At 38.4% G+C, this 25,892-nt stretch overlaps 1 protein-coding gene and 1 long non-coding RNA gene across 4 annotated transcripts in view; one reads left to right on the forward strand and one right to left on the reverse strand.

Moving 5' to 3' along the window:
* On the forward strand, positions 1 to 24,404 carry LOC107967210 (uncharacterized). Its single transcript, XR_001707541.3, has 3 exons — positions 1 to 148; positions 12,260 to 12,292; positions 24,104 to 24,404. It is a non-coding gene; the product is annotated as an uncharacterized LOC107967210 (long non-coding RNA).
* The window catches only part of LOC134807377 (uncharacterized), a 348,735-nt gene that overhangs the window by 252,698 nt on the left and 70,145 nt on the right, over positions 1 to 25,892 (reverse strand). The gene's annotated exons all lie outside the window — the stretch shown is intronic.

Raw genomic sequence — 25,892 nt, forward strand, 5'->3', positions numbered from 1 at the left:
ACGCTGTACTGGGCACTTCAGAGAAGAAGATAAAAAAGCATGAAGTCTCCCTCCACAAAGACATCATCTGGAGGAGCAGACTGACATGTCCATATGTAAAAACTGTACACTGTACACAAGCAAACAAACAGCAAGCTCAGGGCAGAAGGTATGACTGCATCCTCTCTTCCCTCAAATGTTCCATGGTTAAGTCTAGAGGTGCTGCCTCTAGCTGTCATTGACATGATGTATAAAAATGAAGCCTGGTTTGAATTTAGAAGCTATTAAACTAAAAATTAGATTCATAAGGAGACTGAGTAATCAGAATAACAGCAGATAAAAGCCAGTGGGAGATGATTTTTCAGAATCTAATATTCTTCGTTAAGCCTCAGACAATTAAACCGTGAGGCTGATTGTGCCACCTTTGGAATATTTCAACTTTATGTCCACTGGGAATCTATCTTTGAGTGATATTACAGATAATACTGAAAAAATATGCTTGTTTTGGAAAAAAATAAAAGGAGTAAGAGAATTAAACCTTATAATTATTAATGATTAAAAGTCTCTGCTTTTTAATTTCTTCAAGTTAAAAGCTACCTGGCATCATCCTGAACTCTAAGTGAAATAGCTAGAGGATTAAACAATTATTAAAAATATAATATTCAGTTATAATACATCAATAAGCAATATGACAAAAAATTAGAAATGAATAAATAAAATGTCAAGGGTACTTAGACACAACTGACTATCATAACGAATAGGGAACTGCTCTCTGGAGGCTCCAGAATGTACTTTAAATGAAGTTAGAAATGTATGGTCTCTCCTAATGAAATGCCACGGGTAATTGGGCAACATAAATGTGTACATAAGTGGGCAATGCTGCTGATATCCCATGAGAAATAGAACTAGATATTCTACAGGTCCTAAAATTTAGTGATTGCCCCCTCCTAGGCCACCTCTTCCTGACTGGAGCCCAGTAAATGGCATTCTCAGAGGACATTCTGTGGAGTCACAATGTGAAATGGATCTGCATGGATATGAATATCAGACTAAGCATGGAGGTTTCTCTCCACGGTGGTTCATAAAGACATATTGCTCTCATAAAGATTTAGCAGTGATTATCAACTATGTTTGAAGGCGGAAGACAAGCAAACAAATAGTAAATTAGTCTACCTCTGTGGTTTAGAGCTTATGGTTTAATTCATATTTGTAATTAAACAGCCCAGAAATTACACCAGGAATGTTCCTCTTTCTGTCCTGTCATTTTTCCCATCTATTGTTTGGGTCATTTCCAGTGATATATAAACACAAGTTGATCTTAATCACCTTATAAACATGTTCTTTCTGGATTCTACTTCCCCTTTTAGCTATGCCCATATCTCTGATCTCCTTCGCACAAAACTTCTCAAAAGATTTGACTATTCACTGCCTCCAATTTCGCCCTCCAATTTTCTGTTATCACACTCTAATTAGGTTTTTGCCACTACCACTCCACAAAACTGCCTTGCCAAGGTCACGGATAATCTTCAGATTGCTGTATTCAATAGTCAGTGCTCAGTCCTCATCTCACTTAACATAACTGCAGCATTTGATACAGTCGATCACATTCAGCTTCTTGGAAATACTTTCTTCACTTGGAGGTATGACCACACACTGCTGTTTGCTTTGCTAGTTTAGCCTCTTCTTCAAGCCCAGGGGTTGGTCCTCAGGCCTCTTCTTTGTCTACACATCTTGGGATCTGATGGCTTTGAATATGTTGACAACTGCCAGATTTACACCTCCAGAAATCTTGACTCATTATCCAACCGTCTATTCAACAATTCTATTTTGACATCTAGAAGGTATCTCAAAATTAATATGCCCAACACTGAGCTCCTGATCTTCTTGCCACCCTCAAGTTTGGATCATCCAATTTTTTCCATCTCAGTCAATAGCATCCATCCTTGCACTTGCTCAATTCAAAAATCACGTAATTACTATCTACTTTCCTGAAAGTTGGAGTTGCTTTTTTTTTCTTTTCCCAAGTGTAAAGGGACCCTAGTAAAATGTCATAAATCCCTTTGAGGAAGGACCCAATGCTACGAGGACCATAAATCTTCCTCCTAGCCTTCCCCAAAGGAATGTGGCCAGTTACCAAGATAACTGTGCACAATGGAAATGGAAATACCCAAACTTTTCTGGGATTACTAAGACTGGCTCTAAATTGGTGCTCATTCCTGAGAACTCAGAATACCACTGTGGTCTACCAGACCAAATGGGAACTTATAGAAGTCAGGAAATAAATGGAATTTTGACCTAAATCTCACAGTGGGCCTGGTGGGTCCAGAAACCCACACTGTGATTAGTTCCGCAGTGCCTTATGTTTTCATTGGAGTTGACATTCTCAGCAACTGGCAGAATCCCCACATGAAGGGCAATATAATATGGTGGTTAAGATCATGAACTCTGGAGCTAGCCAGGCTGGATTCAAATCCTAGATATAATACTAGCTGTGTGACCTTGGGAAAACTACTTCTCTTCTCTGTGCTTCAATTTCCTAATCTTAAAAATAGGACAATAATATCCCTTAAGGGTGGTATGGGATAAAATGAGTCAGCATTTGTCAAATGTTCACAACAATACCTGCACATAGTAAATGCTACATGTAGGTTAAATAAATAAAATCCTTAATCTCTTTCTTTATCTCATACTCTCCCCTCCAATTCGTCAGGAAATCCCTTTGATTTTACCTTCAAAACATGTCTAAAATCTGACACCTTTACACCAGTTCCACCACTACCTTCAGAGAGTGAGCTGCCACTACCTCTTGCCAGGATTATAGCAGTAGTCTCTTATCTAATCAGGCCCTCCATCCCTTTCTGACATGATCTCTTACTACTCTCCTCCATATTTACTCCGTTCCAGCCACACTGGCTGCTGCTTGCTCTTCAGATACTCCAGGCTTGCTCTCACCTCAGCGGCTTTGCACTGGCTGTTCTTTTTACTGTTCTCTTGCCTCTAATATCCTTATGGCTCAATCCTCCTTAATATTTTGATCAATTGCCGCCTTCCTAATAAAGCCACCCTGACCACCCCTATTTAAACTGCAAGTGTGCCCATACATGCTCCCAATACTTTATCCTGCTCTATTTTAACAGCATTTATAACTTTCTATAAAGCGTATAATTTACCATGCTTATTAGATCCCACAGAGAATCATGAAAAGATCCCAAAGGATTAAAGATCCACGAGACGGAAGGGACTCGTATGCCTGAGTCACTGCTTGGAGCAGAGCTATCTAGGAGAACCTCCTGACCAGCAACATATGCATTGGCCTTTCCATGAGGAATGACTGACCACTTGCCAGGAAGTACATCACCAGTTCAAAGGAGCACAGACCACTGCTTCCCCCTGGCTTTGCCATCACTTAAGTGCATTTTCAACTGCCGGCTTTTAACCCATGGGTGAATAGAGCCATGCATAGAAAAAAGAAAGTAACAATAGCATCCACAGGACCTAGCAACCAGAGAGAGGAAAGAACAAGCAGAATGCCCAAAACAGGCAGCTTCTTATAAACTAGAACTTCTTACAAACTAAAGAAGAGAGGTGGCAACTGTAGTTTTTGAATGAGATAAAATAATAATAATGACAACAATCGCATTTAAAGAAATTCAGTCCCAATGTGAAAAAAAAAAGACTCTGAAATTCAAAGAGGGTTTTTGTTTGCTCAACTTTACAGTTTACACAGATGAATTGAAGGAGTTGTTAGTCTCTTTGAGGATTGAATACGGGCCTGTAAGATCAAGCAAAAAGATAGCTCAATGCAGAAAGCAAAATCACAAACAGATGGAAATATGAGAGAAATTATTGAAAAGGGATTGGAGGACAGATGCAGAGACCAAACCTATGAATAATAGGACTTCCAAAGGAGGGAAAGGAACAGATGTAGGGATGCATTAATTAAGGGAATAATAGGAGAAATTTTCCCTGGTTTTAAGAAAGATTCAATTCTGCAAATTTGAAGTGCTCATCAAGTTCCAGGCAAAATTTATGGGGTAAAATTGTCTTTTAAAAAATACTTGGTTATATCTTGGTAGATATCCTAAATTCAAACATTACAAAATTTATAGGCTGTCAGGCATAAAAACTGTGTTACACACAAAGGAAAGAACCAACATAAATTAGACTAACACAAGAGACAGAAGACAGAAGAATTACAGCTACAGAACACAGGACGCCAGCTTCAAGTCCTACCCTCTGCTGAGAGAGCCGCAGTGCACCTGCCAGGGTGAAAGAAAGGTGCTCACAAATATGGAAGGATTTGAGGCTTATGTCACCGCCATATTCCATGTAAGGAAATACTTCAGGAAGGGCTCTAGGACAGCAAAATATGAACCTGAACAGAGTCCCTGGTAGGGCACAAGGAGGTGAGGAACCAGCCATGAGTTTGAGTCTCTATCTCTCTATGTGTGTGTGTATGTGTAACTTTCCACTTAGGCATACCTATATTGAAATCTAAACTGAAAATGATAGAGAGACTGGGAATTTGTAATATAAGTGCTGAGTAATGATTATACAAATAGAAGAAGCATTCTACAGGAGAAAACCTAAAAATGTCTAAAAGTACTAAACTATTTCACAAAATCTTGGGAAGGGAGGAGGGAGTGAGTAGAGAGGGAAGTACAAATTTTCTTAAGGTTTCATCTTAGATAAGCATAGGGAAATGAAAGCATTATAAAGGTGGAAGAGGGCAGTGAGAAAATAAAGCTATTTGAGTGAGAGAGATAGTTGGCATCTTGTTTTCATTTGGTCGCAGAGAAATCGGTAGTCCAACAGGAGTGAACAGAATGGGAAAGCATTCACTAGAAGAATGGGAAAGTGTGGTAGAATCTTTAAATTTAATAAGGAAAATGGAATTATAGTACCTTGATGAATCTACCAAAATTAAGTAAAGAAAAGGAAAAACAATGTCAAATAAATAATATACATGAGGTAAGATGAAATAAACAAAATCAAATATATCCGTTATTAAATTAAATATGAACTGAATTCATCTTTCAAAGACAAACATTTTCAGACTAAATAAATCAGATGAATCTTGATTTCAAAACACACTTAAAGTGTTTTCTTAATGTTAAAAAGTAATAGGTAAACCGATATCAGGAAAAGTACATATTTTTTAGAAAGGAAAAAAAGAAAAGAAAGGAAGGAGAAGAAAGCAACACTACTACAATTATTGGCCAACACAGCATTTAAGATTAAAGCATTAATCAGGACAAAGTGGAAGGTTATAAAACATAAAGACACCATTTATGAAAGGGATAAAGCAAAACCCACTAGAAATCTTTCTTTTTAATTGACACGAACGTTGATTATATAATGGGTTATTTGAATGATCACTTTCATAATATAGCTTTTTTTTTTTTTAGAGACAGAGTCTCACTCTGTTGCCCAGGCTGGATGGAGTGCAGTGGCGCGATCTCGGCTCACTACAACCTCTGCCTCCCGGGTTCAAGTGATTCTGCTGCCTCAGCCTCCCAGGTGGCTGGGATTACAGGATTACAGGTGCACACCACCATGCCTGGATAATTTTTGTGGGTTTTTGTTTTGAGATGGAGTCTCGCTCCTGTCATGCAGGCGGAGTGCAGTGGTGCAATCTCGGTTCACTTCAACCTCCACCTCCCAGGTTCAAGCGATTTTCCTTCCTCAGCCTCCCGAGTAGCTGGGATTACAGGCGTGCGCCACCATGCCGGCTAATTTTTGTATTTTTAGTAAAGACAGGATTTTGCCATGTTGGCCAGGCTGGTCTCAAACTCCTGACCTCAGGTGATCCACCCCCCTCAGCCTCCCAAAATGCTAGTATTACCGGCATGAGCCACCACACCCAGCCCATAATATAACGTTTGTATTTTTATTTATTCCTCCTCTATTTATTCTGGGATGGCTGGCCATGTTTATGTTTTGATACTCAGGTATTATTCTTAGGAGAAGGACGCCTTTAGGTATTAAGTCTAATTATAAAGATTCCAACCGGGTCTGCCTGTCTTAAAAGTTGGTGATCTTCTTCGTCATCACATCCTGATGCCTCTGTGGCCCACGGGGAGCCCAGCAACAAAATCACAAGGCCCACCATGGTAGAGAGTGGCACAGAGGACACCTGGGGACCTCCCCGCGGGAATGTGCAGGCACCACTGATGCAGCCCAGCCTAGACTGGCCCTTCCAACATGGACCCCCAGTGGAGACCATCTGGTTCCTGAAGGTTTCTGATCCTCAGGCTGCAGCCCCCACACGCTAGTGCTTTACACCAGTGGGGCGAAGAGGCTGAGGAGCTGTGAAGGGAGGCCTTGAGGAATTCTTTGTCCCCTGAATGGCCCACTCCCTAGATTCAATCCTAGGACTTGGCATTCGTCTCTCTACAGTTTAAACAATGTTTTTGAGCACACAATATGTACCAGACCCTGTTCCAGGCTGCTTTTTAATTTTCTAATTTTTAAAAATTTTTGAGACAGGGTCTGGCTCTGTGGCCCAGACTGGAATGCAGTGTCATGATCATGGTTCACTGCAGCCTTGACCTCCCAGCTCAAGTGATCCTCCCACCTCAGCCTCCTGAGTAGCTAGGCCTATGGGCATGTGCCACCACACCTGGCTAATTTTTTTATTTTCCTAGAGACAGGGTCTTGCCGTATTGCCCAGGCTGGTCTTGAACTCCTGGACTCAAGCTATTCTCCTTCCTCAGCCTTTCAGGGATTATAGGAGGGATTATAGGTGTGAGCCACTGCACCAAGCCCAGGCTGCTTTTTTGGAAAGCACATATTTTTCAAGATTTCCCTCAGATCTGATGAGTGGATTAAAGTTCTAGAACTCATGTTTGGCTTCAAATTGCTTCCCATTCAGGGATTGTCAGACAACAGTCCGTAGGCAGTACTGATCCATGGCATAGTTCCAGCAGGCTGAGAAAAATTAGAGATAAGTGCAATAGAGTGAGAGTTTTTAATGAAGCTACATCTATTCCATCTAAAAGTTTGTTCTTTATTCTGATATGATATCCTTCCTCTTTTTAGATTTAAAGTAGCATTTCTTTCATGAAATGGTAGTAGATAGTAGGGTTTTTTTAATGTTCTTAACTGAAAAATAAAAAGTTGGCCATCCTGTGACCCCCAAATAAATTAATATATAGATTGATAAATGATGTATCACTCTGTGAACCCAGACATGTGTGGCTTTGTTCTCTGACATTTGCTTTCTGCAGCTCTCAGGACTATCCATGCTGAAAAGACACAATGCAATATTTCTGCAGTCCTCTCTCTCTCTCTCTCTGCAAATTCACCTTGGCCAGCAATACAAATGGTCCAGTTATTCAAGGAGCCAGATTTTCTCTGGAGGGATGGGGGCTGCATTATGCAGAGTCCTGCCCTGGGGCAGTTGGAAGAACACACTGCTTTGCAAACTGTTGCTGAGCCTGAGTATTTCTAAGCCTTCCAAAATCCTTGGTACAGTCTGTCCTCACATTGCCAACTGAGGGAATAAGCCTGAATACTTGGTCCCCCACATATTCTACTGAGGAAGCTCATCATATTCCAGTGTCATTCTGAAAGAAAGATTCTCAAATATACATTTGGCAATCATCACCAATCTGACAAATTTGACCTGAATCTGTCTTCAAAAATTCTAAAGAAAAAAAGAATGAAAATTGGAGGTTATAATTTTACCAATATCAAGCCAAAGATAGACATGTTTCACCTTCATTTACATCAAGCTTTTATCCTCCAAAATTTTAAAACCATTTCTAATGTTACCTCCATCGTTTAGCAATTAAAATTTTAGGGAGTTTACTTGAAACACAAGTTGAATTTGGAAGTTTGGCTCATTTGACGTGGCCTAGTTAAATATGGCAATTCCCTTCTTTTTGCCACAGGAGGCAGCTTGGGGTAGAGAATTTGGGTCTGTCTGACAGCAAAGACCTGAGTTTGAATCTTGACTGAAAATTATTCAGTGGCTATGTTACTTTCAGAAGGCTTTTAACCTTTCTAATCCTCAGCTTCATAATGTGTAAAATGGGTATTGTAAGACCAACAGCATGTAATTGTAATGAATCTGGCATAAAGTAAATGCCAATCCTGTAAAATGCTAATCCTGTTTTTTAATCTAATTAGATATCTAATTTTAATTTTAAATGAACTTAAGCAGGATGTCTTTTTTCCGTTTTTAATATTTTAAAAACTGGGAGGAAGAATCTACGAAGGCAAGTTTGTTTTTCAAGTTTGTGAAGAGTTACACAAATGATTCTAGAGTAAAATGGCCTTATACCAAATGTTTTACCTACTCACAGTGCCAAATATCCACAATGTCAAACAAGAACTCCAAATGTTCTCAGCTTTAATTTCACACCAATGTCACTTTAACCAAACAGTCTCCTTAGCAGGGTACTTCAGTGCTGAATCATTATTGACTCAGAGGTTTATAAATACCACTACTTGTATTACTTGGAGTTTTCTTTAGTGGTTCCCTATCGCCCTCTCTAAGTTCAGTTAAGCCTGACCCTGCAAAGGGAGTAATATCTGACATGCTCACTTCCCACATTAGTGGGGTTGCTAAGCCTGTATGACGTACATGATACATTTATAAAAAGGAACATTCTAAAAATAAGTTTAATGTATTCTCATTCAACTCCCTAAAAAACTGATGTAACTTGAAGACAGCAAGCTATGCTCATCAGTTTTCTCTAACAGCTTAGTAAATGTCAGAAAGAAACGGAAATGTTCTAAATAAGGACATCACTCGAAGTCCTTACAAAGTAAATCAGAATGCATACTTTTTCTATAAAAAAGCTTTAAAAAGATGATATAAATATATAATGTTCAAAATCTAAATCTCATTTAGTAGGAATGGTTTAAAGATAACACTCGAAAAGACAGCTAAGGTGTTAGGTGGAAAGCAGCGGAAATGTATATAAAATCATTTCAATAAGGGATTTACTTAAGGAATAGGGTGAGGAATTACAGATATACAGTCTACACTGTTAGAGTCAACTCATCATCTATGGTAACAATAATGGGCAACAGGGAAGATAATCTAAAAATCCTGTATATTCACTTTTATAGTCTAACATTATTGTTTGCAGTAGATTTATCTTCCCAACTATATTTAAGATTTGTTTGCCTTTTTGGGTATTAATTACCTGATGGATGGAGAAAGATACCCAATAACACTCTCAAGGGCACAGCAAAGCCAAAAAAGTAACATTTTGCCAGAGATTATCTACAAAAATAAATTGTGTCTGTAAGAGAGTAACAGATGTGGCCTGGATCACTGAGAGCATGGAGTGAGGCCAATCCAAATAATTGATGTCTCTACAGTCTATCAGCCACTACCTGACAGTGGCCCAGGGATAAGGGTGGATGCAAGCACTTCTACTCCCTGCAATTACTCTCCTTTCTTTCCCTCAGGCACGAACCCCACTCCTCCAGAGCGGTTGTGGTCAGAGCATTTTGGGCAATAGGCCTCACAAAAGAAGCATCTTCAAATTCAGGGGACAAATCCAAAGGAAGCTAATATGAATCAACTGAAAAATGAATGAGCTGAGCCACATGCTGAGAGTGACCTGAAGAAAAATCGGTAAAGAAGTTTTATCAAGTGACTTGGGTGTTTTGATTCTTAAGAAGGAAATGAAATGCAAAATTTGCAATTTATGCAGAATTCTCTGTAATCTCTTGAATTCCAAGGGAAGTGACAGGTCTGTTTCAAATCCTTCTCCCGGAAACAGACAAAATTATAAAAGTAAAATACTGGAACAAAGTCTCAGTGCTGAGAGTAAGTCATGTTGCCAACATCTTATAAGCTGGGAAGATTAAAGCAAAGGTGAAACAAGATCAAAAGCTCTCACTGAAAGCCCCCTCCGGTTTTCCCACTCTGGAAGTGGTGCAGTGCAGTAAGAAGTTAAGCAAATCTTTATAAGTATCACCAGCAATCCTGAATAATGAGAAATGAGGGTAAGAGGTGAGGGTGAGCAGTAGACCAGACAGAGCCACAGGTCAGAGGCTACAGGGACAGGGCAGAAGAAGCAAGCCTGTGGGTACATCAGAAAACTCTGCAGCAACTCAGTGTGCCACCTGCCCAGTTTCTCAATAGCAGCCCTAGGGTTATACTGACATGAGGGAGCACTTTCCTAAAATGGGGAAGCAGGGCAGGACCCTCAATCCCACTCTGAGAAGGCAAGAAGGACCATGAGACAGATGAAGACCACTCCCCATGGAGGTGCTTTTGCTATTGGCACTAACCGCAGTGTATACTGGAGCAGGGCCACCAATGAAACTCTGCCGGCCCCAAGAGTTTTCTCTCATCCAAAATTTGACCTAACTGGCCATTTCCTTCTGATATATTCAAATGTATTCCCAAATTAAAGGGATAGCACTCCACAATGACAGGACACTCCCCAATTTGGTGGATAAAAGCCCCAGGAAACATCCCAGAGGAAGCTGTACCCATTCTGTGCACTTGGATTAGAGGTCAGCTGAACAGAAAACTGGATATAAAAATACTGGCCTCTGGTGCAATAATCTCAACAAAGAGAGAAAACAGAGCTTCTGTGACAAACATCCCTTCTTTTCTGACCCACATGCAACCCCAGTTTCCTCTCTACACTATTCAAGTTGCCGAATGAGCAAATGATATTCTCCAGCAACATCCAGCTCTCCAGGTTATCTACGAGAAAAAAAACAAACAAACAGTCTGGAATTGGCCATCTTCTCTGTGAAATTTAATGCCAAAAGAAACATTAAATGCCAAAAACATAATGGGATCACATTAATTTTTTAAAAGAAACAGTTATGACTCAAGAGTTTTTTGGTTTTGTTTTTTCTGAGACAGGGTCTCCCTCCCTGTCTCCCAGGCTAGAGAGCAGAGGTGGGCTCCCTGCAGCCTTGACTTCCTGAGCTCATGTGACCCTCCAACCTTAGCCTCCCAAGTAGCTGGGACTACTGGGGCACGCCACCAGGCCTGGCTAATTTTTTGTATTTTTAGTAGAAACGGGGTTTCACCATGTTGCCCAGGCTGGTCTCAAACTCCTGGGCTCAAGAATCCACCCACCTCAGCCTCTCAAAGTGCTCATTAGAAGCATGAGCCAAAGCACCCGGCCTGACTCAAGAGTTTTATGTCGGTAAAGCATCCTTTTCATACAGAGATAGCAGGAAAATCTTATCAAATATGCCAGTTCTCAGAAAGTATCAACCCATGTATTCTCTCTGGAAAAATGACCCGAAGATACGTACCAATGGCAAAGAGGAGATGCAAATAAAGAAGTCACAGAGGAAGACACAGTGGGATGAAAGGCCAGATGTATGAATTAAAACATGTAATCAAATCTAAATGACTTGGCAAATAAGGTGAGAAACAAGACACAAATGTGATTATTAAAAGAAAACTAATGCATTTTCAAAAATGATGTTTGAACAATTCAATAACTATCTAGAAAAAAACTTCCAGAGTATATCAATAGAAACCTAAGAAATGGGAAAAAAATATTATTTTTGATAAATTCCTTATCTTCATAGGTGGTAGTCATTAGATATTAGTTTATATTAATAACTTGAGAAAGTTTGAACCTAAAGATTTAAAAGAACTTATTAGCAAAACAAAATATTGGTTTTTTATCCACAGAATTACTAAAAGAAAATTAAAGGAAAAAAACACAGATCATATATCAAAAAAGACAATAAATAAAACAGAAGAAAGGCAGAAAACATGAAATGAGATAAGAGAAGTAATAAACATTTGTTATAAAAAGAAATGTAATGGGAATATCTCATCTGTTGAAAGGAAAAGACTCATATTGGGTCAAAAAACAAAATCTAACTACAGTCATGTGTCGCTTAATGATATGGATATGTGCCGTTAGGAATTTCATCATGGTGCAAACATCATAGTGTGTACTTACACAAACCTAGATGGTATAGCCTGCTACACACCCAGGCTATATGGCATAGCCTATGGCTCCTAGGCTACAAACCTGTCTAACATGTTACTGTACTGAATACTGTATGCAATTATAATGCAATGGTAAGCATTTGTATATCTAAACATAGAAAAGATACAGTAAAACTACAGTATAAAAGATAAAAAATGGTACACTCATTTAGGGTACTTACCACAAATGGAGGTGATTTCAGGACTGAAAGGTGGTCTGGAAGAGTGAATGTAAAGGCCTAGGACATTATAGTATTGTAGACTTTATAAATGCTGTACACTTAAGCTACACTAAATTTATTTTTAAATATGTCTTTCTTTTTTTAACTTTTATTTCAGGTTTTGGGGCACATGTGCAGGACTGTTATAGAGGTAAGCTTGTGTTGCAAGGGTTTTGTGTACAGATTATTTTGTCACACAGGTAATAAACATAATATCTAATAGGTAATTTTTTTAATCCTCTCCCTGCTCCCATCCTCCACCCTCAAATAGGCCCTAGTGTCTATTGTTCCCCTGTTTGTGCCCATGTGTTCTCATTGTTTAGCTCCACTTATAAGAGAGAACATACGGTACTTGATTTTCTGTTCCATATTCTAATATATTACGTATTCAATGTATTCTAAGAAAACATTGGTTTTCTTAGAATAATAGTCTCCAGCTCCTTTCATGTCGCTGCAAATGACATGGTCTTGTTCTTTTTACTGGTGTGTAGTATTCTATGGTGTATATGTATCATATTTTTTAATCCAGTCTATCATTGATGGGTATGTAAGTTGATTCCATGTCTTTGCTTTTGTGAATAGTGTTTCAATAAACATATGTGTTCATGTGTCTTATGGTAGAAAGAATTATATTCCTTTTGGGTATATACCTAATAATGGGATGGATGGGTTGAATGATAATTCTAAGTTCTTTAAGAAATCGCCACACTGCTTTCCACAATGGCTGAACTAATTTACACTCCCACCAGCAGGATATAAGCATTTTCTTTTCTCTGCAACCTCACAGGCATCTATTTCTTTTTGACTTTTTAATAATGGCCATTCTGACAGATGTGAGATGGTACCTCATTGTAGTTTTGATTCGCATCTCTCTAATGCACCATCCAAGCTGAAAACCAAATCAGGAACACAGTCCCATTCACAACTGCCACAAAAAGAATAAAATACCTAGAAATATGCTAACCAGGGAGGCGAAAGATGAATTACAAAACGTTATTCAAAGATATCAGACATGACACAAACAAGTGGAAAAACATTCCATGTTCATCAATAGGAAAAGTCAACATTGTTAAAATGGCCATACTGCCCAAAGCAGTGTACAGATTCAATGCTATTCCTATCAAATTACAAATGACATTCTTCGCAAAATCAGAAAAAATTATTTTAAAATTCATATGGAATGAAAAATGAGCCTGAATAGCCAAGACAATCCTAAGCAAAAAGAACCAAACAACAACAACAACAAAAAGCCGTAGGCACCACTTTACCCAACTTCAAACTATACTATAGGGCTACAGTAACCAGAATAGCATGGTACTGGTACAAAAACAAACACACAGACCAATGGAACAGAATAAAGAGCCCAGAAATAAGGCCAAACACCTACAAGCATCAGATCTTTGACAAACCTGACAAAAACGAGCAGGGAGGAAAAAACTCTCGATTCAATAAATAGTTCTGGGATAACTGGCTAGCCATATGGAGAAGATGGAAACTGGGCCCTTTCCTTCCACTCTATTAAAAAAATCAACTGAAGATGGTTTAAAGACTTAAATGTAAAACCTAAAACTATAAAAACCCTGAAAGAAAATCTATGACATACCATTCTGGACGTAGGATCTGGTAAAGATTTCATGACCAAGATGCCAAAAGCAATTGCAACAAAAGCAAAAATTGACAAATGGGACCTAATTAAACTAAAGAACTTCTGCACAGCAAAAGAAACTATCAACAGAATAAGCAGATAACCTACAGAATGGGAGAAAATATTTGCAAGCTGTGCATCTGACAATGGTTTAATATCCAGAATATATAAGGAACTTAAACAAATTTATAAGCAAAATATAAACAACCCCTTAAAAAGTGGGCGAAGGACATGAACAGGCCCTTTCAAAAGAAGACATACATGCAGCCAATAAGCATATGAAAAAAATAACTTCTTTAATAATAAAGTAACTTTAGCTTATTGTAACTTTTTTACTTTATAAATGTTTTCATTTTTTAACTTTTTAATTCTTTTGTAATAACACCTTGCTTAAAACACAAACACATTACATAGCTGTACAAAAATATTTTCTTTGTTTATATATTTATTCTGTAAACATTTTTCTATTTTTAAACTTTTTTTTAACTTTTTACTTTACTTGTACTTTTTTAAGTTTTTTTTTTGTTAAAAACTAAGACACACACACATTAGCCTAGAACTACACAGGCTTAGGATCATAAATATCAGTCTTCCACCTTCACGTCTTGTCCCACTGAAAGGTCTTCAGGGGCAATAACATGCATGGAGCTGTCATCTCCTATGATAACATACCTGGAACAGAATACCTGCTGAAAAACCTGCCTGAGGCTGCTTTACAGTTTACTTGGTATTTGTAAATGGAAGGAGTATGCTCTAAAATAACCATAAAAAGCATAGTGTACTAAATACATAAACCAGTAACATAGTCGTTTAGCATCAAGTCTTTTACACTGTACATAATTATATGTGCTATACTTTTATATGACTGGCAGCATAGTAGGTTTGTTTATACAAGCATTACCACAAGCACTGGAGTAATATGTTGCACTATGACATCCCTAGGCAATAGGAAATTTTCAGCTCCATTGCAATTTATGAGACCACCATTATATATGCAATTAATTGTTAACCAAAATGTCATTAAGTGGCACAAGACTGTATATGCTATCTCTTTTTATTTTTATTTTTTATTTTATATATATGTGTGTGATATATATGTATGAATATATATATATATATATATTTGAGATGGAGTTTCGCTCTGTCACCCAACCTGGAGTGCAATGGTGCAATCTCGGCTCACTGCAACCTCTACCTCCAGGGTTCGAGCGATTCTCCTGCCTCAGCCTCCCGAGTAACTGGAACTACAGGCTCAAGCCACTACACCCGGCTAATTTTTTTGTATTTTTAGTAGAGATGGGGTTTCACCGTGTTAGCCAGGATGGTCTCGATCTCCTGACCTTGTGATCCGCCCGCCTCAGCCTCCTAAAGTGCTGGGATTACAGGCTTGAGCCACCCCGCCCAGCCTGTATATGCTATCTATAGGAGATATATATTCAAAATAAAGTAGTTCAGAAAAGTTAAGATAAATGGTGAAATAAAAACATAATCTGCTGATATTCACTGCAAAAAAAGAAAACAACAAAAAAAGGTTTCCATACAAACATCAAAGTAGAAATCAAAGAAGAAAGCATTAAATATAATAGCAACTTTTGTTAAGAAGTGACAATTCACAATGAATTTTATCTATCACAAACCTATGTGCCAAATAACATGCAATCGTATATAAATATATCTTTAAAATTCAAAATAAATTACTGTAGATATGAAGAAATTAACATCATTGTCTTATTCCTAGAAGATGGGGTAGTTCAAAATAAATAAAATTATTTTAATAGATTTATAAATGCCAAATTCATAGAGAGTAATGTAAATTCAGGCTGCCATGGACTATTTATGAAAATTAATTTTATATTAGGTAGCAATGTAAGTCTCAACAATTTCAAAATGTTGAAATAGTTCAGACCATATCTAACCACATGAAAAAAATTAGAGATAATCATAAAGAAACCACAAGAATCTCCAATTAGTTGGAAATTAAGAAAGGGAAGGAAAGAAGGAAGGGAGGGAAGGAGGGAAGGAGGGAAAGAAAAAGAGAAATGAAATGTACTTAAGTAAGTTTATGTAACTCTAGGGTCAAAGAGGAAATAAAAACTGCAATTGCAGACTATTGAGATATTAATTATAATGGAACATTATATATGAAAACTTATGAGATATAATTCTAAGTCAATTATCAGAGAAAAATGCATAAGCTTATTTGCTTTCCTTACTTAACAGGTCCCTTCTTTTCTTATGACTTCTTCTTTTATTCATTTTGACTGTCTTGTCTCTCTTCTGTTTAAGAATATGCCAAGAAAAGTAAAAGGCAGAAAAAAATGTAGGTAAAGTAAAGTTCAAATTACAGAAGAAATTGTTTAGCATGGGAAAGAGTAGATCATGTCAATCATTTCAGAAGGCTCCTTCATAAGTCTCCAGGTTAGAGATGAAATAAGACAAAGTTTTATGGTCCAAATAGTTACAGCTCTAACAATTGATTACCCAAACCAACCCTCAATCTATACCTAAGCTCCCCATTTCCTAATGAATGGCTGACTTTGAAAGCAAACAGGGTTTACTTTAATCAAAGTAATAACATTTAACAACCCTCATGCAGCACTATGTACTAGGCACAGTGTTAAGCACTTTCTATGAATTAATTCATTCGGTCTTGATGACACACTAGTAATGCACTACACTGCCTCAGTGTTAGCATTTTTTCAGGTGTTGATTTATTACTTAAAGTTTTTATTCTCTGTTCTTTTCACTTCCAGTTAAGAAAAAAAGTAATCCTTTTCTAACGTGTAAACTACACGATTAGCAGAGAAGAATGTCAAGGGACAGAAGGCCTCCTATTGTTCCTGGACTTGTGTGTCCTCTGTTTTTCTAATATATCTACGATGTGGTCCTCAGAGGACCATCCCAAGACTTCTCTTAGCTGCTGTCATCTAAAACAATTAGAACAAACTAAGCTTATTAAAATTGTCATTTCTGAACTTGATGCAATCCAGTATCTCCTTCCCAACTGATGTTCAATGATATTTCTCCTACTTATGATGACAGAGAATAAGCTTCAGTGCTTAAAATATGTCTACATATTAGCACTTTTCTTTTAAATTCTATACTTATAAGAAACAAAACCAAATAAATGGAGCTGATGGATGTTAAAAGCAGCATCCAGTTCTGATACACAATTGAAACTAGCCTAGGAGCAACTGTAATGATGTTTTGAAATGAATCATGTTCTAATCTTTTACAGAAAATTATTTAAATTAAAAATTAGATGGGTATAGCTTAGCAATCAGAAATCTTCCTGTGAAGCCACCACAAATTCAGCCTGAAAGGTCATTGCAAATTCTCCCAGCTCTCTAAAGATAATTAGTCTCTTTTGAATAATGCTTAAAGGAAAATAGTCTTTCAGCTCTATGAATGTGTTAATCTACTGGGATTTTTTTTCCCCAAGAAGGAAATTCCTCTAAAGCTATACAGAACAAACCTACAAAAAGAAAAAGAAAAAAGATCCTAGGCAAATGAATAGGGAATCAAAATTGATTGTTTTATTCAATTTCATTATCTTTTATTATGTCTGGGAAGAGCTAGCATGCTTTATTTTTTTACCAGCTAGAATGGAGAGGAGAATGTGCCTAATAGAAGTTGGAAATACACATACTCAGGAGCTCAACAAGCTAAGCACAAGCACATTTTATCAGACAGTGGACTAGATCCAATAGGAAGGACCCTCCTAGATCAGCAGAGGACACTTAGAGGCAGAAAAGGGGCATACCTTGCAACAGCAGTCATTTTGTCATCCTTCATACTCCAGTATCCATTAAATATCAGTAATGCGTTAGCCACTATGTTTATTTAACATACATCCTTCATTATTATTTCTATTTATTATTCCTATTCTAAATAAACTATTTGTCATGTCACATTGCTGGTTATTATTTGTTAAGCCCACTATTAGAAAATGGGTCATTTTTCACCTTTCTCAGAAGGACTGCATCCTATTAGAAACTCTCCAGGTGGCTGGGCATGGTGGCTCACACTTGTAATCCTAGCACTTTGGGAGGCCAAGGCAGGCAGATCACAAGGTCAAGAGATTGAGACCATCCTGGCCAACACGGTGAAACCCTGTCTCTACTAAAAACACAAAAAACTAGCTGCACGTGGTGGCACGTACCTGTAGTCCGAGCTACTCGGGAGACTGAGGCAGGAGAATCACTTGAACCTGGGAGGCAGAGGTTGCAGTGAGCCAAGAACGCACCACTGCACTCCAGCCTGGCAACAGAGTGAGACTCCATCTAAAAAAAAAAAGCAAAGCAAAGAAACTATCTCCAGGTTGCTGCCACGATTTTCTTTTCCTAGAGTAAGAATAGTGAGAAATATGCTGCATTGTCACTATGCTCAGGGCAAAAGCAAACTGAAATAGAACTTGAGGGTACTAAAATATAAAAGCACAATGTATTTTCCTTAAAAAGAGAAAGTAACCTTGGATTCAAAGTAGACCACAAAAGCATGAAACTTTCTAACTGGAACCTAAAGATCTGTCACAAGCCAGAGATTCTGGCTTACTTGCTCTGTGATTTGAACTCTGGAATAAGACTCAGCACCCACAGGTAAAGTGGGTGGACTGACCATAAGATGGTATTGCACATCAATTTGGGTTGTATCTGGTTGATTTTCCTCTACATCAGAGATGTAATATCTTCAAGATACCTGTAATGAATAGCCTTTTTCAAGAAAATTTTTGAATACAATAACTGAATAATTAAATTTGTATGTTGGCATAGAAGGGTAAGAAGACTATGAAAGAAATTATGATATGTTCCTAAGATTTTCTTAATAATAACATTTGGGTTGGAACTTCTAGTTCTGGCCATTAGGTAGTGACAGGCTCTGGAATTACCCTCCTACCATAAACAACTAGAAAAAGTGAACAAAAAACAAGTTTCAGATATTGAACAACAACACAGAACTGTGATTTCTTGAGGAGGAAAAGAAATGAGATGAGTCCTACTAGCTTTCAACCTGAAGACAATTTCTAGAGGACAGTGCAGGGTGGTGGAACCCAAGCAGAGCCCAGAAATAGGACTGAATTGAGGAGACAGAGACTGGAGATTGGAGAAAATGAGATGGCCAGAATTTGTAGGACAGGGTACTACAGAACAGGGAGCTACATGGAGAAAGGCACCAGAAATCTGCACATGGGTCTACTTGAGTTTTGGACTGAATGCCAATCTTCATGTGCATAGGAGAAATTCCACACAGCCAGGAAAAATCAGCTTCTGGGGAAAGAGTAATTACTGGGTATTTGTAATTAGGACAATTCCCTGAGCTCATGTAAGACTGGGAATCTTTCAAATTCCCAATAGTTGAAGTAGAGAGACATTGATGAATACACTGGGCATTTAGTCAAAATCCCAAAAAGGTCACACACATAGTGGGATAAAATTAACCATAGAAAAAGGTATTCTGGACATTTTTATTGAGGAATTTTTTTAAACTCTTGATCTAATATGAAAGTCTTGATCTAATCTTCACTTAGTTTAATTTTACACTAAAATGAAGTTCGACACTCTTTAAAGAAATACAACAAAATCCAGCATTCAACAACACAAAACTCACTATGTTCATAACCCAAACAAAATTACTAGAATAAACATAAGGAGTAGCAGAAAAATGTGATTTATAGTGTGGAAAAAGATTAGTTAATAGAAACATACTCAGAAAGGATAAAGATGATGGAATTAGCAGGCAAGCATATTAAAACAGCTTTTTTTTTTTTTTGAGACAGAGTCTCACTCTGTCACCCAGGCTAGAGTGCAATGACATGATCTTGGCTCACTGCAACCTCTGCCTCCCAGGTTCAAGCTATCCTCTTGCCTCAGCCTCCTGAATACCTGGAACTACAGCTGTGTGCCACCATGCCCAGCTAATTTTTGTATTTTTAGTAGAGACAGGGTTTTGCCATGTTGGCCAGGCTGGTCTTAAACTCCTGACCTCTGGTGATCTGCCCACCTTGGCCTCCCAAAGTGCTGGTATTACAGGTGTGAGCCACCATGCCCAGTCATAAATATTTTCAAGGTATTTAAGGATCTAAAGTTAAACATGAATATATGAAGAGAGATGGAGGATATGAAAAAGAACCTGATGAAATTTCTGAGATAAAAAAATAGAATATCTAAAATGAGAATTCCATCTAATAGAATTATCATTAAGCTAGACATGGCAGAAAAAAAGATTTGTGAACTTGATGACATAGCAAAAATCTATCTAAAATGAAACTAAAAAAAGAAAAAAAGCAGGCATTCAGTGACCTAAAGGAAAATATCAAACAATCTGGCATATATGTATTTGAAGAAATAATGGCCAAAAAATGTCTTAATTTGTTGAAAACTACAAATACACGTATTCAGGAATTTCAACAAACACCAGCCAAGATAAACACACACATACACACACACACACACACACAATGAAGCCACCAAGGTACAACATAATCAAATTACTGAAAATCAATAATAAGGAAAAAAATCCCAAAGGCATTACAAAGTTTAAAAGGCACATTACATACAATGCAACAAAGTTAAGAATTACTTCATCTTTTTTGTCAAAAACTATACACACCAGAAAAAAATTACCTTAGCTATCTACTGTGGCACAGCAAATGACCCCAAAATGAATGGCTTAAAACCACAATAATAACACATTAATTCTCACAATTATTGTAGGTCAGGAATTTGGGAGTGGGTCGTTTAGGCAGTTCTGTGTAGGTGTCTCTCATGAGTTTTCTTGACTAGGGAAGGAAAATTCACTTTCAAGGTATATCACTCTCATGTCTGACACACTGATGCTGACAAGTTTGTTGTTCCCCAAGTGGGCTACTGTATGAGACTACTTGAGCATCTTCATAACATGGTGACTGGCTGTGTCCAGAATGAGTGTTCTAAGAAACCAAGGGGTAAGCTACAATAACTTCATGAAACAGTCTTAGAAGTCATATGATGTAATTTCAATGTGTGGGATAGGACTACACAAAGGCAGGAATACCAGTAGGTGAGGATCATTAGAAGCCATGTCAGAGGTGGGCTATCATAAGAGATCAACATTTTTAAGTGCTTGGGGAAAATTTGTCAACCCATTTTCCCTCATTGCATGTGAGGCAAAAATATCTTTCAAAGATAAAGGCAAAAAAAAATAACTTACCAAACAAATCTGAAAGAAGTGCCACCAGTAGACCTGAACTACAAGAAATATTAAAGTAAGTACTTTTGACATAAGGAAAATTATACCAGATGAAAATTTGAGTCTACCCAAGGGAATAGAGACTGCTAGAAATGATAAATATGTGGGTACATGTAGAATACATTTTTTCTCAAGTTTAAATTTATATGAAAGATAAATAACCACTTAAAAATAAAATATGGGGTTTATAATATGTTTAGATATAAAATGTAGGGATACAATAGCACAAAGAATACAAGTAGAAAATGAAAATATATTCTCCGATTTTTATACTATATGTGAAGTGACAATATTATATGAAGTTGGACTGTGATAACTTAAAGATGTATATTGTAAATATTAGACTAACCACTAAAAGAAATACATCAGAAAAAGTAAACTTCAGAAGAAGGAATATTACATGAGATTAAAAGGAACATTTTATAATGATAAAGAGGTCACTTCATCAGTGAGTCACAATAATCTCGAACATGTATGTATCTAATAACAAAGCTTCAGAACAGATGAAGTTAAAGTCTTCAGACTGTAAAAGAGAAATAAGCTAAGCACAGTGGCTCATGCCTGTAATCCCAGCACTTTCGGAGGCTGAGGCGGGTAGATCTACCGAGGTCAGGAGTTGGAGACCAGCCTGCCAACATGGCGAAACCCTGTCTCTACTAAAAATATAAAAATTAGCTGGACGTGGTGGTGGGTGCCTGTAACCTTAGCTACTTGGGAGGCTGAGGCAGGAGGGTTGCTTGAACCTGGGAGGCAGAGGTTGCGGTGAGCCAAAATCACAACATTGCACTCCGGCCTGGGAAACAAGAGCAAAACTCCATCTCAAAAAAATAAATAAATAAAGGAGAAATAGACAAACTCCTAATGTCTAAAGTTAAAAAGATTAACTCTACAAAGTGTTGGTGAGGATGTGAAGCAACTGGAACTATCATACACTGCTAGTAATAATAGAATAAGGTAAAATTACTTCAGAAAACTGACAGTTTCTTAAAAAGTTAGAGGTATGTGTTAGTCTGTTTACATCTCTATTAAACAAAGAAAACCTGAGGCTGGGTAATTTCTAAAGAAAAGAGGTTTATTTGGCTCTGCAGGCTGTACAAGCATGGCACCAGCATCTTCTTCTGGTGAGAGCTTCAGGGAGCTTATAATCATGGCAGAAGGTGAAGGGGAGCCAGTGTGTCACATAGCAAGAGAGGAAGCAAGAGAGAAGGAGCAGCGAAGTAGGTGTCAGGCTCTTTTAAACAACCAGATCTCACATGAACTCAGAGCGAGAACTCCATCATTACTGTGAGGATGGCACCAAGATATAAGGAATCCATCCCCATCATCCAAACACATTCCACCAGGCCCCACCTCCAATACTGGGGATCACATTTCAACATGAGATTTGGAAGAGACATACATCCCAACGACGTTATTCCACCATGGCCCTCAAATCTCACATCCTTCCCACATTGCAAAATACAATTATCCCTTCCCAATAGTCTCCCAATGTCTCAACTCATTCCAATATTAACTCAAAAGTCCAAAGTCTCATTTGATACCCAAGGAAAGTTTCTTCCACCAATGAGCCTGTAATCAAGAACAAGTTCTTTACTTCTAAGATACAATGGTGATACAGGCATTGAATAAACATTTCCATTCCAAAAGGGAGAAATGAGCCAAAACAAAGGGGCAACAGGCCCCACACAAATCCAAAACCCATCAGGATAGACATTAAATCTTAAAGCTCCAAAACAATCTTTGACTACATGTCCTGCATCTTGGCACACTGATGCAAGGACGGGGCTCCCAAGGCCTTGAGTGGCTCTGCCCTTGCGGCTTTTCCAGGCTGAGTTTGCAAACTGCCAGGGGTCTACTATTCTGGGGTCTTAGAAATTTCTTCTGCTAGATACCCTAGCTCATCAGTCTTAAGTTCTACCTTCCACAAGCCAAAGGACATGGAAACAATGCAGCAAATTCTTTGTTAGGGCATAACAAGAGTGACCTTTACACCAGTTCCCAGTAAATTTCTCATTTCCATCTGAGACTTCATTAGCCCATATTTTTATCAGCATTCAACTCACAATCACTAATTTCACAAGTCTGTAAAAAGTTCCAAACCTTCCCTCAACTTCCTGTATTCATCTGAGCCATCCAAACTCTTCCAACGTCTACCCATTACCCAGTTCCAAAGCCACTTCCACATTTTCAAATATCTTTATAGCAACATCTCACTCTCAGTACCAATTTTCTGTGTTAGTTATGTTGCTATAAAGGAATACTTGAGGCAGGGTAAAGAAAAGAGGTTTATTTGGCTCACAGTTCTGCAAGCTGTACAAGCATGGCACCTGCATCTTCATCTAGTGAGGGCTTAAGGAAGCTTGCAGTCATGGTGGAAGGCAAAGGGGAGCCAGCGTGTCACATGGCAAAAAAGGGAGCAAGAGAGGAGGTGCCAGGCTCTTTTAAACAACCAGATCTCACATGAACTCAGAGTGAGAATTCACTCATTACTGCAAGGACAGCACCAAGCCATTCATGAGGGATCCACCCCCATGACCAAAACAGCCCCCACGAAGCTCCACCTCCAACATTGGGGATCACATTTTAATATGAGATTTTTGAGGAGACACACATCCAAATCATATCAAGGCACATCTACCATATATTTTCCATTTTTGGTGAGCACATACCTACCACTCCTAGATAACTTCCTGCAGAGAAATGAAAACATATGTGCATACAAAGATTTGTATATAAATGTTTATAGTGGCTTTATCCACAATAGCCAAAATGCCAATGATCCAAGTGTCCATCACCAAGTAAACAGATAAGCAAGTTATGGCATACTCATACAACAAAATATTGGGCTGCAATAGAAAGATTAATTTCCATAACATTATGCAAAGCAAAATAAGTCATACTAAAAGAAGAGCACATCCTAAATGATCCCATTTATGAGATGTTAGGAGACAATTCTGGCATTTCTGCATGTCTTCTGAGTGAGGGGCATTGACAGCTTTGTTCAGCAAGGTTTGCAAAGCTGCTCCATGGCAGGGATCAGATTTGTTTACATTCTAGCATAATAAAGTTAGTCTTCTCTTCTCTTTCCAGAGATATTCCAGGGTTGTAAAGATAACACTCAATCTGAATCAAAGGACAAATTTGTTTCCTGACCAAGATGATCAAGATAATATCTGTCTCCACAGGGGAGGATGGACAGGTTTGCCAGCAGCCCGTTTATAATATTAGGGATCCTAGGCTCAGTGTTCCTATGTGTCATAGATCCACAATGTGCACAGTATTAACCTGGGCCCACCTCCACATCACCCCATAGGTCTTGAGGATCAAAGAGAATCAGTAAGAACACAAAGCTCAAGTTGCCTACTGTGTTGTAATAAACTGTCTAAATCTGTTTGGGCTCATGTCTCCTCACTGGCCAAGACTATGGCAGAAGAGCGAGCTGGACTAGTACCAGAAGTAGTCACTGTTGCCTAGGAGCTGCTTGACTGCTTGACATATGCAACTCTAGAGAAAACCAATCTAATCTATAGTGATTCATGGTAGATTGATAGTTGCTTGGGACTAGGTGTGGGGAGGACTCACTGGAAAGGAGCTGAAGGAAATCTTTTTGGGGTGGTGCTACATTTGTCAAGGCTCACCCTACTATACACTTAAAATGTGTGACTTTTATTATATACAGTGTATATCAATAATTTTTTTTTGAGACAGAGTCTCGCTCTGTCACGCAGGCTGGAGTGCAGTGGCATGATCTCAGCTCATTGCAACCTCCACCTACCAGGTTCAAGCGATTCTTCTGCCTCAGCCTCCTGCGTAGCTGGGACTACAGGCGCATGCCACCATGCCTGGCTAATTTTTTTGCATTTTTAGTAGAGACAGGGTTTCACCATATTGGGCAGGCTGGTCTTGAACTCCTGGCCCCGTGATCTGCCTGCCTTGGCCTCCCAAAGTGCTGGGATTACAGGCATGAGCCACCACACCAGGCCAATAAAATTTATTTTTAAAATAAATTTTGGTCTCCATCATATGACTAGTATATGTCTGAGACACTGTGTAAATGATAAAAATAATGCACATGTCCAAGGTAATATTCCATTATGAAAAAAGTATTCGACTAAAGTTAATTTGTCACCTTGGATAAGTGAGGTAACCTTCCTCTATCCAAATTATTTGGAAAGGTGAAGTGAAGGCTACATACTTAAGTTTTGACTGAGTGAAAAAGCTGAGATTTAACATACCCACACTGAGTTCTTTGAAAAGGGTTTCATTTTAAAATTTTTCGACCAGGTGCAGTGGCTCACACTTATAATCCCAGTACTTTGGGAAGCTGAAGGGAGAGGATTGCTTGAGCCCAGGAGTTCAAGAGCAGCCTGGGCAACAAAGCGAGACCCCATTTCACACTCACAAAAAAAAAAAAAAACAATTAGACAGGCACTGTGGTGCATGCCTGTAGTCCCAGCTACTCAGAAGACTGAGGTAGGAGGATCACCAGGAGTCTGAGGCTGCACTGAGCCATGATTGCACCACAGCACTCCAGCCTGGGTGACAGAGCAAGACCCTGTCTCAAAAAAAACAAAAATTTTTTTTTCTTTTTTTTGAGACAGAGTTTCACTCTTGTTCCCCAGGCTGGAGTGTAATTGCATGATCTCGGCTCACTGCAGCCTCCGCCTCCCAAGTTCAAGTGATTCTCCTGCCTCAGCCTCCCAAATAGCTGGGATTACAGGAGCCTGCCACCACGCCCGGCTTATTTTTTGTATTTTTAATAGAGATGGGGTTTCACCATATTGGTCAGGCTGGTCTCCAACTCCTGACCTCAGGTGATCTATCTGCCTCAGCCTCCCAAAATGCTGGGATTACAGGCACGAGCCATTGCACCCAGCTA

Source organism: Pan troglodytes, chromosome 9 (assembly GCF_028858775.2).
Source record: "Pan troglodytes isolate AG18354 chromosome 9, NHGRI_mPanTro3-v2.0_pri, whole genome shotgun sequence".
NCBI lineage: Eukaryota > Metazoa > Chordata > Mammalia > Primates > Hominidae > Pan > Pan troglodytes.